General features: G+C 37.3%; 1 long non-coding RNA gene across 4 annotated transcripts in view; it reads left to right on the top strand.

Annotated features, from left to right (window-relative positions):
* Positions 1 to 26,278, top strand: part of LOC104871312 — a 45,163-nt gene that overhangs the window by 5,621 nt on the left and 13,264 nt on the right. Inside the window, exons 2-5 of one of the 4 annotated variants that reach the window (XR_004518651.1) lie at positions 3,392 to 3,518; positions 11,260 to 11,401; positions 19,168 to 19,268; positions 19,392 to 19,615. This is a non-coding gene — a long non-coding RNA (uncharacterized LOC104871312). Of the gene's footprint in view, positions 1 to 3,391; positions 3,519 to 11,259; positions 11,402 to 19,167; positions 19,324 to 19,391; positions 19,616 to 26,278 lie in introns of those variants that run through there. The other 3 variants (XR_004518650.1, XR_782820.2, XR_782821.2) reach the window with 3 other exon arrangements.

The following is a 26,278-nucleotide window of genomic DNA, read 5'->3' as shown; positions in this document are numbered from 1 at the left end:
CCACACCCCATCCTCCACCCTCCTGCCTCCCTCTTCATCTCCCAACTATGCTGAGCCTGAGGCTCCCAACAAAACTCCTCAAAATGCTCCTTTTCATTCTCTCACTGGCTCAAGGCAGCCTACCCTGGCCTGCACACTCCTTTATAGCCAGCCTCACCCAGCCTGTCCCACATCACTCCCGGCCCGGCGCCGGACACACTTTCTCTCACCCACTCCCTGCGCACACCCTATCAATTCACATGCACATTAGTGAAGTGAAAAGAGCCCCCCCAGCCCTGCCCCCCGCACAAATATATTCATTTTAATCCAGTGAAGACCGAAGAGGTGTCATTAGATATTACACAATAGTTGGAAAGCCAACTCTAAACCTCAGATTTTGGTGACAATTTCCTTTCACAGAGGCCTACAGGATGGCTTTCTTTCACTTTTCTACCAGTTCCTGCTCAAAACACAAATAAATAAAAGAAGCCGATAAAAAAACAATCACCAGCAAAGCACCCAGCTTCCAGGTAGAGACTCTGATAAAATATTACTGTGTTGTCTTTTTAAATGACCACGTTCCTAGCACCTATGTGCATATTCAGAAAAGCAATTTCGTACAGTGAAGGGGAAAATATGAAATCACAAATTATGTGTTTTTTTAAAATTAAGAATGGAAAGATTCATCTTTGTTTTCCAAATAAGAACTGTAGGACAGGTATGAAATACGTCCAGAACTTAGTGGTCACTTTGGTGGTGGTTTTCTGTGAGGTGGGTGCTGTCTTTGTGTGAGTTGTCTCTGCTTCCCGAAGTTGGAGAAAGGCAGGGTCTGGTGCCTGCAGTATTTTCTTTGATTTTTCTCTAGCTAGACGGGTCCTTGATGGGGGCTGGGAGACATTCTTCACTCACTTGGGACTCTAACCTAGCATCACAAAACTGCTGGGAGGTGGGAGACAAATTTCTATTTATAGCATCAGGGAAAGGATTATTACACCTCCCCCATAGGAAATACAGAGATAGACCCACACTAAATAAAACAAGACAGAGTCCAGCCTCTTTCTCAAGATAATTTTTATTGGCATTAAAAAGAGGTAGAAGGGGGTTTTGTGGTCAATTTCAATATCTAAATAATGCCCACAGGTGATATGCAAAAGCAGAATATAGAATAATTGTATATAGTCGTTATATTATATGGCATCCTCAGATTTGCATTTTCCTCTTAAAAAAAGAATGTGAGAGCTTCACTTTTAGTGTTGTGTGAATTTAGATTGCATGCATTTTTATCAATAATCTGTGTACTATTCATTTTAACGATGCTTTTTTTGGCTTATTTCATTCTTTAAGTAATGATTTTCATTTCCTTGATGTGCTAAAACAGAATATTTTAAAAATATTAATTGATAATTATTAAAAATGGGTGGATAAGTATTGTTGGTTTATCTTTTTCAAAGCTAAGAATATAAAATCATTCATACATAAATTAATAGAAATTTAACTTTCAAAAGGTGTTTAGAGAGAAAATTATGGCTTACACTTAAAAATGAAAAAAAAATACAATTTGCATTTTTTTCAATGCTTTTGCTTACCATTGTTTTCATTAGTCCTTTATTCATTAGAATTTATGAGCTCTCTCCATCATCACACTTCCACATCTCTGATTTCTGTTAAATTTTCTAACAGAGACTAATAAATACAAAGGAGTAAAAAGGCCTATTTGTGCTCATTTCAGGTGGTTTATATTTGCATTTAAATTTTTTCCCCCATGGTCTTAGTTTAAATTATTAAAAATTGCTCGAAATTAATTCCATTTGGAATTACGAAGTAGCAGGGGGGTTTTAGAAAGGAAGTGAACAACACAATTTTGCTAAATTGTAACATGTTCTTGGGCTTGGTCCATCTAATGCCCTCTCCAGCATGGCATGGTTTGAGCTTCACATGTTTGGAAGAAGAAGGGTTGGGAGAAGAATGTATATTTGGAATGGTGTTTGACAGGGGATGAGCGCAGACACCAGAACAATTATATTACAACCCCACTGGGAATGCCAGCACCAAATTTATCCAGACTGATGGGGTACCGTCTAGACGGTCTCTTTGTGTATCAGCTGTTTTTCCCTGCTTTATTGCACTGCCTGAATGTGTGAACTGAACATGCATATGGATCCCAAACATAACCACTCCTGCAGCCATATATTACTATTAAACTTCTCATTTGGCTAAGAAGCAAGGGTTATGTATTCCTACTGTATTCCCTTTACAATATTTTGTAATTAAAAGGCAGCTTTCAGATTAGAGATGAAACAAAGGTTAGAAGACAAAGTAGAAGGTGCTCAAGCTCTTTCTTTCTATGAAGAAAATGCACTAGGTAAACATTTCTATCTTCTTAAACATGTCCACCTCTTTTCCACTAAAGTGAAAGAAAGCCAGAAAGAAAAGAAATAAAACAATAGGAGGAAAGAGGCACAGCACATACAAATTACCACCTTTCCTTTTGAAAAGGGCAAAGGATAGAAAGAAAGAATATTATTAAATGTTTGCGGTATAATTAACAGTAGTTAATTTTCCTTGATGTTTTTCTTTCCCTCTCTTTATTTGGTAAACCAAATGGGGTCTAATCAGGGTGCTTACTGACTTTTAGAAATAGATTCCCAAACTCTTTTAAATATATGGTTATAAAATTGCTTTAGTGTTGTAGGGCAAAGAAATCCCAGAGAACTCACTTCACATCCAAGCAACTGTCAGGATTTTTTTGGGTGTCAGAAGGGTGCAGGAGGGATGGGGTTACTTAAAAGTGAGCAGTGTATTCACATAAACCAGTCATTGTCGTGGGGAGCAGGAAGGCACCCCTAAATCAGCTGCCCACTCTGTGCATGCTGGGTACCAAGGTTGGATCCTTTTGCTAACAATCAATAATTTGAAATGGATACAGAGTGATTATTCCAATTAGAAAGTGAGAAATAGAGAAACACATTAATGCTAATGAAAGTTGGTATCAGACCCACCTCTTTCTATGGAAGATTTGTCAGCAACTTTTGCATAAGGTCACCAAGAACTGAAAGGTGTAAGAAAGTGGAATTCCATAAAATGGAAGTCACGGTAAATAAAACTCTTGCTTCACATTAGGATCCAAAATGAATACCATGATCCAGGAGAGGAGATGTTATGCTTTAAGGCACAGAGAACTTTTGTTAAAATATACACACAAACTTTGTTTGGAAAAGGAATTCTATTTGCTGAAATTGTTTTCTGTTAATGAAAAAGAAAATGTAAAGTTTTCACCTTGGGTAAGGAAACACAAGTTAAAGTTGATGATAGCAAAAAAAAGCATGTCTATAATAGTTGCAGTGTTATTTCATACACTAAATTTTGTTAGTGACTAAATCATGGAATTTAGATTTTTAAAATATTTTTTCAGTGCCTTTCTGCTGGGATTTAACAACTGCTGTCCACTATGGAGAATGAAGATTTTATTCCTCTATTGAGGATATTGAAGAGAAGGCTAGAGGAAAAAGAGAACTGCATTTCTGATTTTCCTCAACAGGGTAAGACGAGAAATGATCTGTTTATTGGCTGGAAGTGTCGTATCAGAAAATCAACAATCCCTTAGCATGATCAGGGATACAGGATGGGAGAAACATGCTCTTTGGGAGCGGGGTGCGATCTGAACTGCTGTCACTACACATGGAGACCTTGAGTAGGCACTTAGAGGCCCAACTTAGGTAGGATAAAGAAAAAATATCTTCAAAGACAGGGGCAGAGAGCAAAAGCAACCAAGACCGAGAAACAGAGAAAACAAGAGGGAAATGGGGGAGGGTGGGGGTGGGGGTGGGGTGGGGGTGGCACACAAGGGTACTGAGTGAGAGAGAAAGGGGAGCGGAGAATGGATGTTCTAAGCATTGTTTTAATCTAAACCAGGGGAGCTTCCAGGAGAATGCATTTCAATGGAGCTGAGCCAAAAATGATTATAGAGATTTTCTTGTTTTGTTTTGTGAATGAAGAGCATCTCTTTTCTCTGGAGACGCGAGTGAGAACAGCCGCAGCCCAGAGACCCTGTACTTCCACACACCACCGTGGCAGCCCTTTCTTTCTTTCCTCTCCCAATAGCTATGGGCACAGGACTGCGTGAGAAGACGCCAGGGAAGTGGCAGCAGCCCTCCAGCCTTAGCTGGATTTTTCTCTCCTGAGGATAGCTTGTTTACTTTGATGAGCCTGAAGTTTTGAAATTGGAAGCAAGACTGGAGTTGGGAGGGAGAGCGATCTGTATTTTAGGTTCCAGAAATAAAATTAAGCTATTTACTACTAAGAATATGTCCCCTATTTGAGATACTTGAAACTTTCTTAGGGTTTGTTTTACCAATTCAATTTGTCTCCTTGTTTTTCATCATCAGTAGCAGGCTACTAAAGGGAATCTCTCAGTTTTCTTCCACTTTTTTTTTTTTTCTGTGATGTCAACTCTTTTTGGTGAAACCTTTATTTAAAAAAAACCATTAAAATTGTCACTCATTAAAATAGCTAGAGCTATGACTAAGTTTTTCTGAAACAGTAAAATATACTTCTCATAAAGCAGGAATAGAAGGCTTTATATTAATATGAAATATACAGATTGGAGGAAAAACATTAACAAGAATAGACTTTGGAGAGAGAGCAATCATAAACAACTCAGGAATTAATATTTTAATGACTATTAATTTTCTTGACTCGCATACAAATCATACTAGTACAGTACTGTATGAATCTGCATACATTCTCCAAGATCTCAGGTGTTGGGCCGTGTTTGGAACCTTTTGTCATTTTGATCATTCATAGATGCTCATTCTGCAAGTAGGGTGTAGGCCTCATTGTTGTCTTTGTGCTACCATATTTTTAAAAGATGCTGTATTTGAGAAACCCAAGAACCAGTGCTTTTCCTCTACATCGTATTTCACAACTTGTAAAAATTAACATTTGGTCTTATAAATATTTGATTGGCTAAGTTTTTTTAACAATTTAGTGGCCCAGCAAAAGAGCAGCACAGAGCTGTAAATTTAATGGATGAACCCTAAAATGACCTTGATATGAAGTTAGAAGAAAGTTATTTATGTTCTATTCATAGCCAAGATTATCTATAGACTTATACATATCTCAGACTGTAGCAAAAGTAGGTATGATTTCCTTTAAACACATACATACTAAAATTTGTTTTCCTGTTTAAAAAAAACTATTGAAATGTATAGCAGTTAGCAGTAAAGCTATATGATTCTATTAAGTAGTTAACTTTTTTATTTTTTAAAGATGAAAAATGTCTTCATGTGCAAGAGACTTTATTTAGGGATTTTTCAAAACATATTTTAAATGTCACTGTGAATGCATTGTGTAAATGTGCGAATATGAGTTTTATGAATCCACATTTAATTTAATTAATCATATTGATTCACTTGACATTTTTCTCCTCCAGCATCCTCCTTTCACCCTTTTTTCATCTCTGTATTAAACAGCATTTCTTTTACAGTGGTAGACTAATTTTTGAAACAGATTTTACAAAATAAAACTGACAATGGTTTCAGAAGAACTTTTAAAAGCATTCAATTTAGGCTTGTTAGAATATGTAAATGAATATTTAAGAATCCAAAGTATTTAATCACACTAATCTTAACTTTAGATTTAAAAAACCCAATCCTCAAAATGAGTAGACCCACTTATTAAGGAGAATAATTATTAATATTAAATAACTAGAATATTCACAACTCTACCCTAAACCAAAACAAATGCTTGAGATTAGCAACAAATATATTTATTTTCTTGTCCTTTTCAATCAAAGAGAGTGAGGCCCTTTAAAAGAAAACATTACCTTTTAAAAATTCAAATTACTTGCAAGATAACAAAAATGATATAAAAACACTTATACCTGTGAAAACTAATACATATAATTTCAGAATTTATATTGAGCTATACTGCACCATTAAAATTATTGAGAGAAAATGTGTTTACTGAAACACTTAGACCGTAGCACGAACAATAAATTCTGAATGATGATGCACATGGCATGTCACACCAATGTGTGTATTTACTATAAAGCTCTACAACTGGTTGTAACATGAAGAGATAAAGATAGACTTATAAATGATGTGTCCAAAGATGTTCTCAATAGTAACTCAGTTAAAATGCATATAGAGCCCTTCATGTGCACTCTGCAGTTTCTCCATTATATAAGAATGGATAGATACATATGTAGCGGTATATTCAATTTGCCTACACTGACCATCATATAATAAAATGGATTTTTAAAGTTTCTATCCTGATCAATTCTTTTCTAGCCCCAAATCACTGAATCAGTTTCAGAGTTTAGCAACTCAAAGGACCAAATTCAGAAAAGTTACATTTCACTTGAAACCAAGCCTGGAAACTGTCCCAGAGGTGGTCTGACTTGTTTGTTCTTTTCTTCTTCCAGTGTATGGAGCCCAGTGTTTGGCAGTAGAAGGGAAGGCAGCAGCCAGAAGCAACTGAAAGGACTAGGAAGGAAAACTGTGCCAGTCTCACAGGCTTGTTTGCTGGCCACACATGCCGTTATGGCATATAGATACGATGTGTTTAATACTGACTTGAAAAAGAGCTGTCACACTCCTGAAAACTCAAAGACAAGACAAGCTTGTTCTTTTAGACCATATACTCCACTGCGTTGGCCCGGAAAGCCTGGCTAAAGATAATCTCATCCGGCTCACACTCCTGGGTTTTGTCATTTCACGTCATTACCTCCACATTCTTTAAATGTAGTTTTAAAATGTGTTAAGCAGAAATGCTGATATAAGCCTAAATTTAGCTGCTCTTGCTGTCTCTGCTCATTCATGGTGGTAGATTTAGCTAAAGGGTCCAGAACAGCCATGCTTAATAGTAAGGAAACAAAATCCTCTTGCCTTCAGTGGGGTTAGCTATGTGTAAGAAAAGAGTGAACACTGTTGATATTGGAGATAAATGCCTTCTGGAGAAATGTACACATTTCATTGACGTCCTCTATAGTGTACATAAAAATCAGCTGCATTACACACAAAGACCCGTAAGCCTTTTTTCTATATTAAATGTTATTTTCTACAACTTAACATGTAGAATATGCAGTAACATTTATGGCAATAATAGCTGACTCCAAATAAGAATTGCCAGTGATCCAAGGTGTCTATTTAATCATAATCAAGGACTACCTGGTAAGCATTAAGTGACAATAAAGGGTATTCTTGCTACAATATTAGATGAATTGATAATACAGAAAATGGTCACTTAAGATGGAAAAGTCAATAGAAAATAGCAGTAATTATATGTGCCTGGCACACCAGCTTACTGTATATTCCAGCTAGTGTACAATGTGCTATAATAAAAAAGTATGCACCTCTCCTTGATGATACAGTGGCATTAGGTAGTTTTATAGAATGGCTTTTCCCCAGAACACAACATTTAGCTTTTCCACATGCTATTTTTTTTCTTATAGAACCACCCCTCCCTGTTTAAAACTGGTTTTTATCACACAACTGCATAATTGTTTTTTCTGCAACTAGCTATAATTAGTTGTTTTGTGTATCTCTACCAGAGTGATTCAGAGTTTGCTGTTCTACCTCATAAAATGCATCTGTATTAGAGGCATATGAATAGAAGTATTGACCTTATATAATATATCGCTATATTGGTAGGGACACTCAATCCTGATTCTTTGTAAAAGGCACAAGAGTCTGTATTGCTTTGAGCCTTCCTCTTTGAAGGCTATTTGAGTTTTTTAAAGCATAAAACTGGAGGTAACTGAAGACAAGCAGGCTCACAACATGGAAATCACTTAGTACACAAAGAAATTCCCTTTCCTGTGGATGTACAATGGGGTCTGAATTAAAAAGGCTGTTGGAGGGATTTGTTGATAGTGCCATCATAGAAAACTCTGGAATCAGCATTTGTGAGATTTGTCAAACCAAAAACTCAGGTTTCAAGTCATTCAAGAATATCTGATCATTTTATGTCATTCACAAGGCTCTCTGCAAATAAAAATGAAAATTAAGCAGTGCCTCCCCTGCCAGTCTTCTTCATCTCCAAACAGTCCTTCTGTGCCTCTTTCTCTCTCCTATTTGTCTGCCGTCCTCCTTTCTTTCAAGTTTTCTGCAATCCTTCCCTTCTCGTGTCCCCCTTTAGTCTTACTCCTCAGTGATGCCAATAAAAATAAACAGCCTATTTAAAATGCAGGAGTCAAGGCCAAAAAATAAATGATCAGCATGTGCCTTTTTTTAATTTTGTTATTTAATAAAAATACACCTGTGGCATCATCTCGTAAATATTTTTAAATTGATTTTGGAAACAAATTTCAAAGAAACTAGAGGAAGACTAAAGGGCTACTTAGTGCCTCTACTTTTATTTATAAATATGTCTAATGTTAAATGTTGTGAAATCCTTGTGAGACTACTTGCCTGCCTACTGATTGCAGGGTGCAGAAAGAATTAGCTTATGCAGGAAAATTTAAAGTCATAATTAGTCTGGTGAATTATAATAGTCGGGTCTATCCTGCAATCCTTTCCCATGTGGTACCCCAGAGGGAGTTTGGCATGAAAAAGGGCCACAAGACTGGCGTACCTGTGAAATATTAGCATTTTCCTGTAGTTCCAACCAGCAAAATTAGAAATCTGTCCCATTTTAGTCCTATATCCTTCAATTAAAAGAATATCAGTAGATTTTTACAATTAAAAAAAGTCACTCCATTTTTAATGTACCTCTTGAAATTAGAGAATAAAAATGAAAGTTTCCCTCAACTAAATATATATTTCCTCTTAATCAGAGGTAGAAGGCCGTAATTAATTTTATTTAAAAGGTTAAAAGTACCTAAGTTTCAGGAAGTTTCCTCAGATAAATAGAAAAAAAAAAAAGATAAAGTAAGGAAAAAGCAAGAGAACCTATTGGAAAACTATTTATTCTCAGGGATCTTAGATCAGCCATCTTTCCTAATTTGGCTACCTGCTCACTCAAACATCTGTTAATTAACTAAGATGATCAATCGTTTTGATGTACTGACCCATACTGAAGTGTGGGACAAAACCCAACAGCTTGCCAATCCTGAGATGCTGGCATTTTATGAAACATAAATACTTCTTTAAACAGTTACATTATGATGAACTGGTAGCTAGCTTTAGAAAATAGGTAGGCAAAGTGTAATAATAACAGCACATCCATTTAAAACCCAATACTACATAGTTCAATAACTAAAATGTTAGGCAATCTTCCATCAACAGATAAATAGACAAACAAATTTAATATATCCTATGGGTGGAATATTACTCAACAATGCAAAAGAATAAACCATCAACACATTTTATAGCAAGAGAGACAAACATGAGTGCATAACTTTTATGTAGCATTCCAAGAAAGTCAACCCAATGTGCAGTGCCAGACAGAAGAACAGCAGAGGGTCGGAAGGCAGGAATTGCAAAGAGGGGCAAAGAGAGTTTTGAGGGTGATAGATGTGTTTATGGCCTTGGTGTGGTAATATTCACAAGTGTATTCATATGTATACTTTTAAATTATACGGTTGAATGTAAACTTATTATATATCAGTTTTACCTCCATAAAGCTGTTAACCATGAGGAGACCAGGTAAAGTGAACTCAGTGACTAATTAGAATGGATGCTGGCCATCAGAATCAGAATCAAACAGTGGACTTTGGAACTATCTAGGCAATGGGGACCATATATGTAAGTATATGTTAGAATGTAAAGAATTTGGGCATTCAGATCACCCTCTTCACCTGGCAGCTGGTGTTTATGACCCTTACTTTAATTCAAGACTATTTTCCATATTAAAGATCGATACAGTCTTGAGTGAGGAGCCCATCACAAGTTTTAGATTTTATCTCTAATAGTGCTACAAAATGTATGATCTGGGCAGGTGCCTAAACCAATATCAGGATACAACTAAACATGTTTGAGACAGAGGTAAACCGAACAATACTTGCTTTTAGAGAAAAGGATGGATAATTTTTGTTGTTTTGTCATATCATCTCCAAAGGTTTTCTCTTTTTTACTACCATGTGTGTAATGAAAATGAAGTGGGAGATTCACCACAAGATGAGATGTTGTTAGCCAAATAACAGAAATCACCTGCAGAGTTTTGCCTGCGGTAGACATGTTTATATGAGATGATCAAGATTAACTGATTGCAGCAAAACATCTTCAAATCCACAATCAGTTACGGGAATAAGTGATACCCTATTGAATCTCTGTTCTGAAATAGAAAATAACTCATCGAGTTACCTACCGAAGGCCTTGCTGGGTACAGACTGAAGGACTGAGATAACTTTCTGTGGTTGTTTTTATCATTCTTTTAAAAAATTCTAATAAATACTGCATTTATTTACTCACAATTAGATGTTTAGGTGCATGTGTTAGATCACTATCCCAAGAAGGGAGGAAATAACTTTTAAGTACCTCAGAGATTGGACTAAAAGTCAAAAACCATATGGGGGAAAAACTGGAAGCAAATTGAATATATATGCAAATTGACATTTTACTAAAAGATCACTCTTAAATTTTAGTTTATCAAACATACGTCAGTAAAATCGAACTAAAATTTAGCAAGTGAAATATGTTCCCGAGTACAGAAGTATGTCTCCTTATATCGCTAAAATGTGTTTTCCCGTCTTGTCATATCGTGATTATGACTTTACCATGATTTTGGGGATATAATATTTGCAAGGCATTAATGAACAAATTCCACTTAAGAGTTAGGTACTCTTTTGGTTTTGTTTATTTGTTTATTCAGTTCTGGATTTGAACCCAGGGCCTCACATGTGCTGGACAAGCACTCTACCAGAGCTATACCCTCAGCCCCATCCTCACCGTTCTTGACTGCAGTTAGGGCTAAGAAAAAACAAAACACAACAAAACACTTCTCAGGTACAATATTAACTGTTCATCTTGGTACAGTGTCTGTGACATTGTTTTCTCTCCTTACCTCATTGTTAAAGATTTTAGTTTTAACCAGCATTAGCTCCTTGAAGGAATTCAAAGACGTTTTAGGTCTCAGAACCGCCACCCTTCCCTGATCTCTAGTGTTCTGCTTACCTAAAGGACATAGGTATGACATCTCCTTCCCCGTGAGATTATTTAAGAAGAGATCTCAAATCAAGCTGTTTGGAAGACAAGATAGGGGGCATAAGTGATGTGCTTAGGTTCCTGGAACTAGGGACTCTTTTATCAGGAAAAAACAAAAACAAAAAACAAAACTCGAAAGAACCTTTTGGTACTGAGGCAAAAATCTCTTGATTCTTCTCTGATTCTTTCTCTGTAGAATCATCTTAGAGTTCATTGATGACTTCCTGTGGATGAGATGTTTAATCTTGTCGTCATAATTATGACACTTCACGGCAATGACAAGAATCTGCCCTGCCTATCTCACCTGATTTTCCTTAGGACCCAGTATGAGGATCTATGTGAGTATTATTGAAAGGTAAATAGTTTTACTGGAAACAGTAGACTAAAACTGATGTGGCTTAGTAATATCAGCCAGGTACATCTTGGTTGATTCAGGCCCTTCATTTTTTTTTTTAAATAACCCCCTTATTTGTGCAGGTGCAGTTTTTTAGATGGCAGGGAATCAGATCATTAGGCAGATTCAATGATTCCCTTCTTCTGATATTTTACCACGGCCATTCAAGGAAATTTTGAAATAGTTGTCAATGCTGAACCATTTGAACATAGAGAATCTAATAAGGAAAAGCAAAATCTTATCTTCTCAGGAGATACTGTGGAAAAAATATCTATGGTCGAACCAGTTTGATATCTTTAACAGGTCTTACCCTCTATTCAATTTTCACATACACCACCCACTCTCCCAAAAACATAAAGCCTTTCTTTTTTCCTCCCATGAATCCATTTACATAGAGTCACTTTGTAATTCACTATTATAAGTAATTGCAACTCAAATGGGTTTATTAATTAATGGATTTTATAATCGTTAATTATTCTTAATTATCCAGTATTTCATATACTCTGCTCCATAACTCTTTATCTTTAGAAAGTTAGAGTTCAGAGTTAACTCTTGAGGACAATGGAACCCATAAAACCAATTATGCTCTAAAATTAGAACAAAGAAATACAAGTATTTAGCACTTCAAAATGAAGAACTAAATGGATCTTATAAATTTGCATGTTTATTTTGTCTGCAGCAGGTTCAGTTTTTAAAAATAAGAAATATGAATACAATCTGCAAACTCCATTTTACATATTTCTTTTACTATTTAGCCAAGGAATATGATAACCTTTAATTTTTGTTGGTAATGGGTTTTTTACATTTTTTTGTTTTTGTTATTTTTCTGTACCAGGGATTGAACTCAGGACCTTGAGCTTGGGAGGCGAGCTAAATCCCTGACCCTGGTGAACCTTCATTTTTATCTGTACAGATTTGTAACATTTGGAGAGACAAAATAATTTTATCTACTTTTATTTAAATTATTGCAAAGAGCCAGACAGGAGCTTGTCAGAACCTAAGAACTCTTTATAATACCTTGAATTTGATTGGAAAATAATATCTCTAAGAATTTTCTGGAGTATTTTAGAATTTACCAATTTCCATATACTTACTTTAAAATTATGTCCTTCGGTATGTATATTATTTGCCTGTAGCTAATTATTTTTAGCGGCTTGTTTACTGTCCTATCATGTCCACTTTTCTTCAACACATGGCAAGGAGCAAGAACAAGTAAAATTATACTATAGGGAAGACTAATGTAGCCTAAGAAAATATCAAAAACAGAGATAGAATGTTGAGTATGGGATAAAAGCAAAGTTCTTAACCTTAAGGTCTCCTAGAACAAAACTGAGTAATGGTGTTATAAATGAGATATAATTACACGTACATTTCACTTTTTCTCCAAATAGCTTTTCAGTTACTCTCTCCTACTGATCATTTCCGACTCAATCCAATAGTCTCTTTCGCATTTGGAATGTTTTCCTCCACCTCTTAAGACCAAGTATCTCAAGAAAGGTGTTCCATAACATTTTTACAAGTGCTATTGTACAAAAACCAGCAAGTATGCATCTGGCTTATTAAATATAGTCGGAGTAAGAAGTGGGATATTCTTTAGAATCCTACAACCTCTGATGCTGCTTCCTCTGCTGGATTTTGTGAATTACCTTAGCTGGATTCAACAGTTGCTGATCTGCGCTTCTCGTTCTGACCTTAGAATCTGACTTTTCCTGTGACTCCTGGTATAATCAAGTTCAAGCCAAAACCCACCTGAAACAAATGACTCTCTCCTCTTTAATGGTGCCCACCCTGCCTTTGTCCCGCTGTGTTGCTGTATCCAGTCCTATGTTGTGTATGATCTAACATAAGCCTTATCAGGTATCTCACCTATTTTAACATATGTGAGTGATCAATTCAGGAAAATAAATGATTTATTTCAATGTGTAGTAGATGACCTGGGAAAACTATTTGGAAAATTATTTTTATTTAGGTCTAAAATGCCCTCTAAACATCTCATGTGTTGGATTATGGGGACACTATGCTCCTCAGTGGATTCATCCATTGAGTTCACAGCTGAATGCACTATTTGGAGGTGAAGCTTGTTGTATTCTTGTCCTCAGCTCCTCCCTTCTCTCTCTGCTTCCTGGCCGATCTGGGTTGAACAGCTGTCTACCACTATACCTTTGTGCTATGTAGTTCAGTGCTTAACACTGCCTAGTGTGTGTGAGGCCCTAGTTTTAACCCCAGTACTGTAAAATGATGATGATGATGATGATTCATGATGATGATGATGGTAACAGCCAGGCATGGTGGCACAAGCCCATAATCTCAGCACTTTGGGAGGCTGAGTCAAGAAGATTATAAGTTTGAGCCATGCAATTCAGTGGCCTAGTGAGATCCCATCTGAGAGAGAGAGAGAGAGAGAGAGAGAGAGAGAAAGGAGGGGGGGAGAAGAAGAGGGAGAGGGAGAAGGGAGAGAGGGGTGGAGGCATGGGTTCTGTCTTGGAGTCAGTTAACCATGGACTGAATCCTCTGAAAACCAACAGCCAAAATAAGTTCATTTAGTCCATTAAGTTGTGTTTGTCAGTATTTTTTCCCAGTGATGACAAATTAACCAATACAAAACGGCTGCCTAACTTGTTCAGAGACCATGAGACTCTGAACTGAGGTGGATGGACTGAGGATGGAGATATGATAGGGGAGAGAAAGTGGAGAGAGAGTCAACAGGATTCGGTGGCTGGATTAAGAAGTAAGGTAGAGGGCAAGCTGTAGATCATAATTCACTCTGGATCAAGAAATTGATACCATCTGAAGCCATTTATTGAACTGGGGAGCACGAGAAGAACAGACTGAGGGAACAGGCTATGATCTCCTTCTGTGCTACATTAGTGAGTCATAAGAGTGTCTAGGAGACATCTAAACCATGTGAAATACTAGGCTTACAAAGTGAACAAGCCAGGCAAGAAATCTAGGCCTAGGGTGCATGGTGGAGAGTAGAGAAGTGTCAGAAGGACTGAGTAATCAAAGGTAGTCACAGAGGATAAGGCTGAGACCACTGCAAACAAGATTAATAGACTTTTAGTGAGGGCGAGGGATTCGGCTCCGTGGCTCCACTGCCTTCCTCACAAGTGCAAGGGCCTGGGTTCAATCCCTGTCACACACACACACACACACACACACACACACACACACACACAAAAGACTTTTAGTGAAATTCCAGAAGCTGGAATTCAAAGCCTGAGGAGGAAACCAGGAAGTGAGAGAATGGAAGACCTTACCCTGCAATGCCACTTGTACTGAAAACCAGAAAAACTTACATATAAAAAAATTAAAATGAAATACTCCACCTTTCTTCCACACCTTTCCACACCTATTCTCTGCTCCTCCTTTTAGGTATCACTGTAAGGAGTGAAATTCCAGAAGCTGGAATTCAAAGCCTGAGGAGGAAACCAGGAAGTGAGAGAATGGAAGACCTTACCCTGCAATGCCACTTTTACTGAAAACCAGAAAAACTTACATTAAAAAAAATTAAAATGAAATACTCCACCTTTCTTCCACACCTTTCCACACCTATTCTCTGCTCCTCCTTTTAGGTATCACTGTAAGGATAGTTTATTTTAAAGAAATACTGTATAAAACATGTAGCACAGGGACCAGAGATTTAGCTCAGTGGAACCGTACCTGCCTTGTAAGTATAAGGTACTGAGTCCAATCCCTGGTACCCCCCCCCAAAAAAGTAGCACAAAACCCGACTTGGTACATAAGTAATATAATTAAAGTGACTTCTAAATATCTGAATCTAGTTTACTCTGGAAAATGTATGCACAGATAAATTTTTTGTGTAGAAGTAGCAGTATTTTCTTAAATGGGAAAAGAAAAATTCATTCTCTGTACATGCAAAACTCCAAGCAGTTTCCTAAACGTTAGCACACAAGCCCCTATATAATAACTTACTGTAAACGTATGCATTAGAAGAAGCCTCTATTGCTGGCTCTGCTGGAGTACATCTACAATCCCAGTTACTTGGGAATGAGACAGGAGGATTACACATTTGAGGCCAGTCTGCCCACTTTAGCAAGGCTCAAAATAAAATTTTAAAAGTTTGGGATGGGGATGTAGTTCAGTACTTCAGCACTTTGCCTAGTGTGTGTGAGGCCCTAGTTTCAACCTCAATACTGTAAAATAATACCAATAATAATAGTAATAACAATAATAAATAGCCAGGCATGGTGGCACAAACCCATAATCTCAGCACTTTGGGAGGCTGAGTCAAGAAGATTACAAGTTTGAGCCATGCGATTCAGTGACGTAGTAGATCCCGTGTCGGGGGGGAGGGAGAGAGGGCTGGAGACATGGGTTCAATTTCCGGGACTACAAACATTAATAAATAAATAACATTTAATGCTTGATTATCTGACCTTTAACAAATCCATCAGTGAATATGTTTATATGTTTTTGTTTGTTTGTTTGGTTCCCCGGGGATCAAGCTCAGGACCTTGCACTGGCCAGGCAGGCGCGGTGCCTCTGAGCTACATCCCTCGCCCTTGAATGTGTTTATGTAGATTAAAGACAGAGTCAGATATAAACTACCTTTCCCTTTTCCCTCTTTATGACAATGCATGCATGTTTAATGTAAACCAAAAAGATATTATGCAAAAATACATATTGGTGCAATTAATAGGTAAAATGAACAACTTAGATCTAAAAGGCCTTTCCTGAGTGAGGCTGGGGGTGGGGGAGGGTGGAGCTTCTCACTTAATAATGCGAGCTCCCTTCTGAACAGGGCCAACACTGCCCTGCCGGGAGACTGTGAGGTGCAGGTGATGCGCATTCTGCATCCCCTTGTACAGCTCTGGAAATTACACAGAGGTTCACCAGCACAATTCGAAATCAGAATAATACACTGAGAATAGGTCTTTTCGAAGCTTCTATGCTTATTATTGTTATGTACACCTAGGTTGTAACCTGGGCGTGAGATCGCTATGGCACACGAACGAAAACAGAAGCAGAGCAGTGGTCCTCAGCCGGGAGCAATTCTTTCTCACAGGGCCACTTGTTATTGTCTGAGAACATTTTGGGGTGTCATGAGGAAGATCACAGATGCTTCTGAACATCCTACGATGCAGGAGACAGCCTTGTACGACAAAGAATGATGCAGCCCAAACTATCAGTAGTGCCAAGTCTGAGGGATCTTGATGGAAATCAGTGTTCCAAGATGTTCTTTGTAGGGAATGATGCAGAAATAAATCTGAATAGAGCTAAGTGCCAACTAAGGTCTTTAGAATAATCAGAGCTGATGTAGAAAAAATAAAGTATTGGCTGGACAGGCATTGATTAATATTTGGTTGAGATTCTTGAATGCAGCATGAAGAATTTAAAGTTTTCAATGACAAAAAATGTTGGGATGAAAATGGAACTTGAAGCTTTGTGGGTCATTAGGTGGCTGTATTCAAGAGGAAAGGCTAGCATGATAAAAACCCATGATCAGTCGGTGAAGAGCAGTGTATGTCATGACTTCTATCAATAGGAATACAGAAAAAGGGTGGGTGGAACTGAACTCCCAACTCAGAGGAAAGCTCAACTGGCATGAGCAAGAGACACACTACTGCAAAATGTAAACTTGAAATGGAAAATAAAAGGTTATTAGCGTCTGGAAGAATAAAGTGGATTTTCATCGCAATACTAACAAATATAAGAAAAAGAAGTTGGTTTTGGTGAAGAACATGAAAAAATACTAAGTTTAACTTTTACCATATTACAGTTCAGGTATGGATGGGGTCTCCAAATGTCTGAAAGAATTTGCTGAATGCAGTAGTTTTGCCTAAGTTTTTAAGTTAGTTCTTTTAAAAGTGTTTACATATTCAACTAACACATCTCTGTACTATATACCATATATTTTTCACATACAATCTTACATTCCCAGGAATTACTGGGGAATGTTACTGCTCTGATTTTTGGATGAGCAGAAGGAGATCTAGTGAGGTGAAGTGACCATAGACCAGGTCATACAACTACTAAATCACTGTCCTGCATTCAGTGAGACCTGATGTCTTCTAATGCCAAGCCCTGGGATTTTCACCAAAATAATTTTCCTTCAGTATGCGTTGCATGGCCCACTGATTCCAGTTATTTCACACAATTCCTTACACTCACATCTTTACTGAGCTTAATGAGTAACTTCCCCCAGATATGCACACTTTTTAAAGTACAGTTATTTTCCTTGAAAAGTAATAACATGTCAATGTACAAATTTGGAAAATGGAAAAGCCCAAGTCAAGAGGATTCAAAACCATTATTAATTCTACCATTTAGAAATATCTACTAATAAATGTTTAGGCGATGCTTTGTTTTTTATCATTTTTTACTTTGCTGATAGTTTTTCTGATGCACAGTGATGTTTCTAAAATGAATCATCGGAATTAGAAAGAGGAGATAAGAGAAAAAGATGGTGCATGAGCTAGAGAATTAGCTTTCAAACCTATACAGATGAAAGTTGTGGGGGGTGAGGGTGGGGAGGGAGAAGGGAGAGAGGGTAATTTCTAGAACTTCTTTTTGCCCAAGGAGCACTAGGAACTCAATAAATCTTAGTTCATCTGTCATCTCTATGCTCTGTTAATGACAAGATTAAACTGAAGCTACACTTTCCTGAGTGCTTATCATTTGCCAGGCGCAGAACTAAGAGCTTTTCCCACATTATCTCATTTTATCCCTGCAGCATATTTCCAACTTAGAGAAGAAGAAACTTAGCCTTAAAGAGGTTTTAAAAACTTGCCCAAGTCCCGCATCTAGTAAGTGGGGAAGTAAGGATTCAAAAGCAAATTGTCTGGCCTCAGAGGCAGTATTATCACTCTTTGCTATGCTGCCTCCTCTGCATGAAGAAAATCAGGCATGGAAAAATATATAATCCAGGAAAGTGAGTCATGGCAGAGCTGGAAGGGATCTTGGGGTCTCTAACACAGAACCTCATGGTTTCTAAGCTCAGATTTCTCTTTGCTTTTTGTCTTTGCAGGAGCAGGTTGATAGCTGGCTCTGGAATGTGGTATAATGCTTGAGGCACTAGTTTGTTTTTATTTGATTAAAATCATTTATTTGAATGAAAGTTTGGTGCATTTTCTCAGCTAGTCCTCTAGATAGGGGAATATTTTGTATGTTTGTGGAAACACACACTTCCTGTGAAGCTCAGTGTAAACCACTGATTTTACATGAAGACCTATAATAGTGCAGTCACTCACAGACATTTTTATACATAATTGTTGGGTAATAGTCTATGTTTATTCTAATGATGTATATTTCAAAGCTACTGTTCTGTGGAGTCCTCAAATAAAGAGAGATATTTATCTCTTTGGAATTTCAGCCACACTACAATTAAAATGAAATGCAATCAATAAAATATTAATGCAGGTATGTCTGACGATCAATTATTTAATGGTTAGGTCCATATCTGTTATTCTCTAGCTTCCTGAAAGTGACTGTATAACACAGTCAGTGAGTTAACTAGTAAATCAGAAATATGATATACACATAATTGGGGGGGTGTTATTAATTCTATAATAAGGTAGATGACATTGATGATAGTTTCTACTGCCTGGTGTTTTTTTAATCCTTTTTCCAGACTGGCTTGCTATGTTAGGGTTATTCGACATTACTCTCAACACTATAGAAAGTAGATGGAATCCTAGGTTGGTAGAACAAGAAACAGCTGTCTAAGTCCCTTTTCATCCTTTCATTTAGGATGGAGACACTGAGGATAAGCAAAGACAACAGAGTTGGTCATTGTCACACAGTCATGGAACTGGACATGGAACTCAAGGATCCTGATTCCTAAACCGCAGGTCTCTAAAACACCATGTCGCTGAATTTGGGGACACTAATTCAGGTTCAGATTTTGTAAGTGCAGTGGATGCTGTGTCAGTGGGCTGGGTCCATTCTAGGTTTATAATTTTTTTTCTTGACAGGTCAAATTAGAAATTCAGCAGATAAAGGAACAAGGAAGCAGCAAGAGCTTGTACTAAGTAAAAATTCTATCTCACAATGATAAATGCCACAGGGACTTCTGAGACAGTGTTAAAAGTGAACATCACCTGCCTCTCAGAAGTGAAAGCCTGAAATAGCAAATACCAACTTCAGTTTCCTGAAAGACACTACCTTTGAGACTTAGGTAAATGGATAGACTTTCCTTGGAGTTTCTGTCGAGCAAAATAGATTATTAAAAAATATTGATATCTCAATTGCCATTATGGTGTTTTATGTTGGCAGTGGAAGTCAAAAAATAACAATGAATTTCCCACTAATTTTCCATGGCTCTGTTCTCTGTGAATCAGCTTTAATTATTCATTTTACTTCCATGCTAGATAATGAAAAAATTCAAAGCTTCAGTCATTTGTGTAACTCTAGCAGCTCTCTACAAAGGAGAAAGTAAAGTTTTGAACTGAGGTTTTACTTTGTGTCTAATTGTTCAAGCTTATTGCAAAAACTACACAAGAAACTGGGGGCTGCCACTACGGAAATGGGTATTCACTTCAGTTTTTAAAAACTGACTTTCCCCATCTAAATGACCACTATCGGGTTACAAGTTACAGCGGGATGAGTAAATTTGGCCATGTTACGCCCAAACTTCATCAACCTTTTTTATAAGTAAATCTACTTTGTCAAACTGATCCCAACATTTGCTTCTCAGATCTGTCCACACAGTTTTGACGGATTTGATTAAACTTTATGACCTGATTGGCAGACAAAGGTTCTTTGCGGCAACCAAATCAAGTGGCCCAGGTGGGTTCTCCTTGCTGCTCTTACTCACACATCCCATTCTCTTTTGGTGCCTGAACAAGTTTCCCAGAGTCGGGGAGACAGAGAGAAGTCAGCTCTTGCTGCAAGAGGTTTGCATTTCTGCTTTTAGAAGCTCCAGAAGAGAAAAGTACCTGGGTCTCTTTTGTGAATCTATAAACTGAAATTACTGATGTGCAGTATAATGGCCTGGAGAGGACCTTGCACACAATTCAGCCCGGTGTTTTTTCCAGGGTGAGGGATGTGTACCATTAGCATGTACAAGATAATTTTAGGAAACATATGGGTAGTGAATAACACAATGGAAAATTTAGTTTCTTTTCAGTTTTTTTTTTAACTTCTAATTATATCAAGAAGAAAGTCTCAGTCTGGTGCTAACAAAGAGCTCTCTAACACTTTTATCTTCCTTTTTAAGAAACAGGCGACAAGCCTCAGGCTCAGAATCTTTAGCAGGCAACTATGTAGAGCTGAAATTTAATAATACTGTATGGCTTCCATTAAATTAAAAAATTTCAGATTGCCATCTATATGGATGACACTTCTTTTAATGTTTAAGACACAGTTTCCTTTTAAAACATACTTACTGAAGTTAAAAAATTTAAAAAGTGTTGGTTTAAAACAAATATTAAGTAAAATTTAGTGTAGTGCATACAACACTGCAAATATTACATAATGTCCATAGCCACTGGTCGGGTAAAAATCACAGGGCTGCTGTGGGAACTGGTAGAGTGTGGTAGTGTGAAGCTGACTGTCCTACACGACAGATGGGAAACTGTTTCAGGGAGACCAGGAAACTAGAAAGCCAAGGCTTCAATCCACGGCCACTTACCAAATGGATGTCACCTTTTTACCTGCTGATTGAATAGCTTTCTTCAAAATGGCCTTTCCTTTTCTCTTTGTGAACAGTGCACATTAGGTTTGAACTTGAAAACAATAAAATTTTATTTCTTTGTCTCCCTGTTGTAACAGGAATGACTTGATGAGGTTATTGAAATATTTAAAAACCAAGCTAGATTTGTGGGGCTTGAGTTAGTGAGAAGGGAAATGGAAAAAGACTATCTAAATGTAAAATTTAACTGCAAATTCACAGATAAATTAAAGCATTTTTTCCCTCCTTATTTTCAGGTTAGTTTGCTGAAAAAAATTAATATATAAACCTTGAATTCTTAGAAGTTCTTTGTTAGCTAGACTAACTTTCTACTCATCATTTAAAAAAAATGTATAGACATTCATTGAAATCCAAAAGTGTAACACTCCTAGAAGGAGAAAGTTTTCAATTAAGAGAGAATTATGTGCCTTGCAAATCTTAAAAATATTATAATTAAACTTCCCACTTAAGAAAAGAAGTGTAGAGATTTTTGTTCCTGGGAGGTGAGAGAGGGATGGAGTCACATTGTGCTGCTGCACAGGGACAGCCCTCCAAGTGTCCTGGCCACTCTGAATGGTGAACAGTCACCACGCTGTTGAGTAAAAAAACAACAGGGCTGGGGATGTATCTAAGGCTAGAGCGCTTGTGTAGTGTGCTTGAGGCCCATGGTTTGACCCTCAACAGTGCAAAAGCAAACAAGCAAAGGAACAAAATTCACAATCTTAAGAATGGAAGTCTCTCTCTGGAGAAGTTGGGAAATGAAGAGGAGCACTGGTAGTTAACTGATTGGCAGTAAGAGCTATGTCTTATACAGAAAGAGGTGAAATGTGAGGCAGTTAAAATATTTTAAAATTCCAGTCAGATGGAAACAAATGCTTCATCATTCTATTTCTTTTATTCAAACAGTGGAACCAATAGACATCTGAGATATTGGGCTTTCTAAGGAATAACTGACAGCAACTGATGAAGTGTGACACTCAAGGAATTAAATGGGAAATCACGAGGTTGGCTTCTCACTTGCCTGAATCATTCCCAAGTTGTTAGCGAGGGACAGGAAATTCACTGTCCTTTCGAGGTGCCTGATATGGCCCCATATTGAGGATTGACATCTAGACCCCCACGCTGCGACTGTGATATTTTCATTCCTGATTCCAAGAGCCCAGTTCAGTAGTTCTTGAGAGGTTTCCACTGGGAATAGCAAGGAACATCATTCAATGCATGCCACAGACTCCTGGGAAGGAGGCTGCTGGATGCCAGTCACCGGGAAGGAGGACTTCTGTACCCTCAACTTCCTTCCACCGATTCGGCAATGGCCCATTTACAGTGCAGAGTTCCCATGCAGACAAAGAAGTGACAATGGCTCGGCACTGGGGATCACTTGTGTGCCATTTTTCACGAGTTCTATGCCTCATTCTTACAGCCTGTTGACTCATGATGAGACTGCCACTCATCTGGGAACATCAGGGTGTGCAACCCACATTGGCAGGATTTTGTTCTAGGTGCCCCATCTTTGGAAATGCTGCTCTGTAATCTCCCCCAAAACAGGGCTGGACTAGAAGTAACACTGTGTGTGAAAATTCTATAACACTCCTCTGGAAGTTCATATCAGCGTAAACTAATTGGTTTATGTGACTGGTACATGATTTTTCTAACCTTGCTCTTGGAAATTCCAACATCTTTCAACGTATTGCAGACATCCCGTTTCATCAATGAGGACTCATTCACAAAAAGTTATCTGCTTATTTACAGGTCACCCCACAGTTTTGCCATAACTAGAATAGATTTCAATATTCAGCTATCTATTTGGACAGTTTTTTAAAAAAATGAATTTTATTGGTACATTTAAGGTATGCAATATAGTGACATCCATCATTGGAAATTTGCACCTTTACATAATCCATTTTGGTTCTTATTTTTTCCCCATTCCACCACCCTCTCTTCAACCTCTCCACCCATCCCTATCCACAAAGACTTTGTTTCTATTTTTTTTCTTTTTCTCATATTAATTCCACTCCAATCTTTCTTTTCCCCCACCTCTCCCACTTCCCCTTTGCACCTTTTCTTCCTATCTCACATTATCTATTAGACCTTTTAATCCTTATTTACACTTTCAGTTCTCATACTAGAAAAACTATTTGGTATTTACACGTCTGTCCTACGTATTTCACTTAAGAGTATCACCTCAATGTGCATCCATTTAGCTATAAATGTCTCTATTTCACATTCTTTATGGTTGAGTAGTACTCCATTTTATAAAAAAACAACAAAACAAAACAAAACAGAAAACACATTTTCTTTATCCAGTCTCCAGTAGATGGGCAATTGGGCTGCTTCCAAGTTTTAGCTATCACAAATTGTGCTGCTATGAATATGGGTGCACATATATCACTGTGGTATGATTCTTTTAATTATTTGGGGAAAATTTCCAGCAGAGGAATATCTGGGTCAAATGGGTCTTCCAATCCTAGTTCTTTGAGGAGTCTTCATGCTGATTTCCACAATGGATGCAACAGTCTACACTCCCACCAGCAGTGAAGAAGAGTTCCTCTTTCCCCACAGTCCCAACAGCATTTGTTATCAGTTGATTTCTTGATAGCAGCCGTTCTTTCTGGGGTGAGGTGGAGTCTCAGTGTCATTTTCATTTGCTTCTCTTGAATGACCAGTGGTGCTGAACATTTTTTCAAATGTTTATTTTCTATTTCTACTTCTTTTTCTGAGAAATGTCTGTTCATTTCAGATGCCCATTTTTTGATTGGGTCTTTAAATTTGGGTTTTTAACATTTTTTATGTATTCTAGTTAGTAGACCCATGTCTGAGGAAGAGCTAGTGAAAAGTTTTTCCCACATTGTGGGTTGTCTTTTCACATTGTTGGTCATTTCTCCTGTTGTACAGAAGCTTTTTAATGAGAAGTCATCCCACTTGTTCATTGTGCTAGTTCATGGGGAACTTAGGTTTTGTTCATAAAATCTTTTCCTATACCAATGTCTTTAAGCATTCCAGCTAACTTATCTTCCAGCAAGTTTAGTCTTTCTGTTTTAACATTTAGATCTTTAATCCATTTTGATTTGAATTTAGTGCATGATGAAAGATATAGGTCAAGTTTTAATCTCGGGCAAGATGAAGCCCAGTTTTTCCAGGACCATTTATTAAGAGGCTATCTTTCCTCCAGTGAGGGTGTTTGCCTCCTTTGTCAAAAATGAGGTGGCTGAGTGTGTCAGGAGATGTTTCTGCATCTTCTAATCTGTTCCACTGGTCCTCAGGTCTGTTTTTTGCCAATACCATGTTGTTTCTATCACAGTAGCTTTTCAGTACAGTTTCAAGTTGGGGATTGTGATACCCCCTAACTTCTCTTTATTGCCTACAATTGCTTTTGCTACTCTAGGTCTCTTCTTGTTCCAAATGAATTTTTGGATTGTTTTCTCAAGGTCCATGAAGTATAATTCTAGGGTTTCAATTAGGATTGCATTGAATCTATATAGCAGTTTTGGAAGTATGGCCATTTTCACTATGTTGATTCTTCCTACCCAGAAGCAAGAGATGTCTTTCCATTTGCTGATATCCTCTTCAGTACCTTTTTTCAGAGTGCTGTAGTTTTCAGAGTCAAGCTCTTTGATTTCTTTTGTGTGGTTGATTCATAGGCATTTCACTTTTTTGAATGCTATTGCGAAAGTAATTGTTTGCCCCATTTCTCTCTCAGTGAGTCTGTTTTTTGTGTACAGGAAAGCTACTGATTTTTGTGTGTGGACATATCCAGATACTTTGTTGAATTTGTTTAGTAAGTCTAGAAGACTTTTGATGGAGTTCTTGGAGTCTTCTACATAGGGTATCATGTCATCTGCAAGTAATGACAATTTGACTTCTTCATTGCTTGTCTTTATTTCTTTTATTTCTTTCCCCTGTCTAATTGCTGTGGCTAATGTTTCCAAAACTATGTTGAAAAGGAGAGGTGATAGTGGACATCCTTGTCTTGTTCTTGATTTTAGTGTGAAGGGTTTCAATTTTTGACCATTTAGTGCGATGTTGGCTGCTGGTTTTTCATAGATGGCATTTATGAGGTTGCGATAGAGACATCTATTCCAATTTTTTGGAGGGGTTTTATCATAAATGTGTGTTAGATTGTGTCAAATGCTTTTTCTACATCTATTGAGATGATCATATGGTTTTTTATCTTTGTCTCTATTAATATAGTGTATTACATTTATTGATTTGCATATCTTGAACCATCCCTGCATGCTGGGGTGAATTCCACTTGGTCAAGTTGTACGATCTTCTGCACTCTATTTGCAAGGATCTTATTGAGGATATTTGCATCTATGTTCAGTAGTGGGATTGGCCTATAGTTTTCCTTTTTGGTTGGGTCTTTCTCTGCTTTGGGAATCAAGGTATTGCTTGCTTCCAGGAATGAATTTAGAAGTATTGCTTCCCTTTCAATTTCATTGAAGAGTTTAAACAGTAGTAGCAGTAGTTCCCCTCTTAAATGTCTTGTATAATTCAGCAATGAAGCCATCAGGACCCAGGTTTCTCTTAGTTGGTAAGTTTTTTATTACATTTTCAATTTCATTGATATTGGGTCATTTAGAACTTTTAGGTCATCTTTGTTCAACTGTGGTAATTCATACATATCTAGGAATCTGTCCATTTCTTCTGTTTTCCATCTTATTGATGTAAAGTTTCTTGAAATAGATTGATAATCCTCTGGATTTCTGCTGGGTCTGTTGTAATTTCACACTGTTTATTCCTAATTGCATGGATTTTGGCCTTTTCTTTCCTTTTTTTGATAAGGTTGGCTAAGGGTTTGCCAATTTTGTTTATTCTTTCATAGATCCAACTCTTGGCTTCACTGACTTTTTTTCTATTGTTCTCTTAGTCTCCATTGCATTGATTTCTGCCCTGATTTTTATAATTTCCTCCTTTGTATGAGCTTTGGCTTTGTCCTGCTCTTCTTTTTCTAGATGCTTGAGGTTCAATGTCAGGTTGTGTAATTGGGTTCACTCTGTTTTCCTAAAATGAGTATTGAATGCTATGAATTTCCCTTATAAGGCTGCTTTCATTGTGTCCCACAAATTCCAATATGTTGTATTATCATTGTCCTTTAATTGTAGGAACTGTCTGATTTCTTCTTTAATTTCCTCTGTGACCCATTGGTTATTCAGAAGTGTGTTGTTTAATTTCCATGTGTTTATGAAATTA

This window comes from Fukomys damarensis, unplaced genomic scaffold (assembly GCF_012274545.1).
Source record: "Fukomys damarensis isolate Sample0158 unplaced genomic scaffold, DMR_v1.0_HiC HiC_scaffold_3, whole genome shotgun sequence".
Taxonomy (NCBI): Eukaryota; Metazoa; Chordata; class Mammalia; order Rodentia; family Bathyergidae; genus Fukomys; species Fukomys damarensis.
The sequence above is the reverse complement of the archived record's forward strand: the minus strand, read 5'-3'. Positions and strand labels throughout refer to the sequence as shown.